The 2,659-nt window shown below is 45.3% G+C and overlaps 1 pseudogene across 1 annotated transcript; it reads left to right on the top strand.

The window, feature by feature from the left end:
* The first annotated feature begins 461 nt into the window (after window positions 1-461).
* Window positions 462-1,877, top strand: LOC147341253 (melanoma-associated antigen 10-like; annotated as a pseudogene). Its single transcript, XR_015158697.1, has one exon. The product of XR_015158697.1 is annotated as a melanoma-associated antigen 10-like (transcript).
* The last annotated feature ends 782 nt before the right edge of the window (window positions 1,878-2,659 follow it).

Genomic DNA, 2,659 nt, shown 5'->3' with positions numbered 1-2,659 from the left:
AGGAGAAGGAGAAGAAGGATCAGCAGGAGGAGAAGGAGCAGGAGGAGGAGGAGAAGAAGGATCAGCAGGAGGAGAAGGAGCAGGAGGAGGAGATGGAGCAGAAGGAGGAGAAAGAGGAGCAGGAGGAGAAGGAGGAAGAGGAGGAGAAGGAGCAGGAGGAGGAAGAGATGGAGCAGGAGCAGGAGGAGGAGAAGGAGCAGGAGGGGGAGCAGGAGCAGAAGGAGGAGAAAGAGGAGGAGGAGGAGCAGCAGGAGAAGGAGCAGCAGGAGGAGAAGGAGCAGGAGGAGGAGAAAGAGGAGCAGGAGGAGAAGGAGCAGGAGGAGCAGGAGGAGGAGAAAGAGCAGCAGGAGGAGAAGGAGCAGGAGCAGGAGAAGAAGGATCAGCAGGAGAAAGAGCAGGAGGAGGAGAAGGAGCAGAAGGAGGAGAAGGAGTGGTAGGAGGAGGAGGAGAAGGATCAGTAGAAGGAGGAGCAGGAGCCTCCGGGGAGTCCCGGGAGCTTCTTCTCTTCCACGACATGGAGCGCATCAGATGAAGACTCCAGCAGCCAAGAAGAGGAGGGCACAGGCTCTCTCCACGCCTCAGAAGACACCACATCCTTGCCCAAAGACCTGCTAAATGAGAAGGTGGCTAATTTGGTGCATTTAATGAACCTCAAATATCAACAGAAGGAGCCCATCACAAAGGTAGAAATGCTAAAAGTTTCATCGAAAGGGATAACAAACAATTCCCTGTGATCTTTGAGAAAGCTTCTAAGTGCCTAGAGGTGATCTCTGGCATCAATCTGAGGGAAGTGGACCCTAAAACCCACTCCTACGTCCTTGTCAACTCTAGGCCTCACCCATGATAAGATAGTGATGATCAGAGCATGCCTGCAAATGGCCTTCTGATAATCGTCCTCGGTGTGATATTCATAGAGGGCAACTGTGTCCCTGAAGAAAACATCTGGGATTTCTTGAATATGATAGGCATCCATGCTGGGAGGAAGCACTTCATTTATGGGAAGCCTAGAAAGCTCATCACCAGAAACTGGGTGTAGGAGAATTATCTAGAGTACTGGATGGTGCCTAGTAGTGATCCTTCACGGTACGAATTCCTGTGGGGTCCAAGGGCCTATGCTGAAACCAGCAAGCTGAAAGTTTTGGAATTTTTGGCCAAGATCAAAGGGATTGACCCCATTTCCTTCTCAGATTGGTATGAGGAGGCTTTAAGAGACGAAGAAGAGAGAGCTGGGACCAGAAATAACTCTATGGATAGTAATACCGCCATGTTTATTGTGCAGCATTTGCCAGTAATTCCTGACCCAACTGAAGAATGTACTGTGTTTGAAGAGGGCAGTCAGGTTTCAAAGTAGAGGAGAGTCGGGGTCAGGCTGGGGAGAACACTCTGTGCAACAACTTTGTTTTCCTGTTCTGTATGGGTGACTTGAAAGTTTATCTTTTTTTCTTCCCTTTCAATATTTTTTTTCAAATACTCTTCCTTTTAATAGGCTTATTGACTTTAGAATCTGTTTATGAATGATGTTGATCACATTTATTGCTAAACATTTATCAGATTTAAGAATAAGGGTTTTGATATTTTGCAAAGCAATTTGGGGAACCTTCCATTGTATTTTGTGACATGGAACAAGATAACATGATATTGGGGTTTTCTTGGAAATGTGGAAAAACTCAGCAGGCAATAGAGAAAAAAATGGAAAACATGGTTCATTTTTGGATTCCCATACCACTTTAGTCTGTTGTTCTGTAAAATTTAAGATATGTATACCTGGATTTGTATGGCTTATTCAAGAAAGTAAACGTAATCTAAACAAACCCAACTTTTTGGATTCTCTTAACCACTTCAGTGTACTATTCTGTAATATTAAAATATATACCTGTACTTGCTTGGCTTATTCAAGAAAATAGGCATAATCTTAACAAATCTTAATTTTTGGATTCCCTTTAGCTATTTTAGTCTCAGTCAGTTCAGTTCAGTTCAGTCGCTCAGTCGTGTCCAGCTCTTTGCGACCCCATGAATCACAGCACGCCAGGCCTCCCTGTCCATCACCAACACCTGGAGTTCACTCAAACTCATGTCCATTGAGTCAGTGATGCCATCCAGCCATCTCGTCCTCTGTCATACCCTTCTCCTCCTGCCCCCAATCCTTCCCAGCATCAGAGTCTTTTCCAATGAGTCAACTCTTCGCATGAGGTAGCCAAAGTATTGGAGTTTCAGCTTTAGCACCAGTCCTTCCAATGAACACCCAGGACTAATCTCCTTTAGGATGGACTGGTTGGATCTCCTTGCAGTCCAAGGGGCTCTCAAGAGTCTTCTTCAACACCACAGTTCAAAAGCATGAATTCTTTGGTGCTCAGCTTTCTTCACAGTCCAACTCTCACATCCATACATGACTACTGAAAAAACCATAGCCTTGACTAGAAGGACCTTTGTTGGCAAAGTAATGTCTCTGCTTTTGAATATGCTATCTAGGTTGGTCATAACTTTCCTTCCAAGGAGTAAGCATCTTTTAATTTCATGGCTGCAGTCACCATCTGCAGTGATTCTGGAGCCCCCAAAAATAAAGTCTGACACTGTTTCCACTGTTTCCCTATCTATCTGCCATGAAGTGATGGGACCAGATGCCGTGATCTTCGTTTTCTGAATGTTGAGCTTTAAGCCA

This window comes from Bos grunniens, chromosome X (assembly GCF_055505025.1).
Source record: "Bos grunniens cultivar Pamir isolate PY7600 chromosome X, Bosgru_T2T1.0, whole genome shotgun sequence".
NCBI classification, from domain to species: Eukaryota; Metazoa; Chordata; class Mammalia; order Artiodactyla; family Bovidae; genus Bos; species Bos grunniens.
The sequence above is the reverse complement of the archived record's forward strand: the minus strand, read 5'-3'. Positions and strand labels throughout refer to the sequence as shown.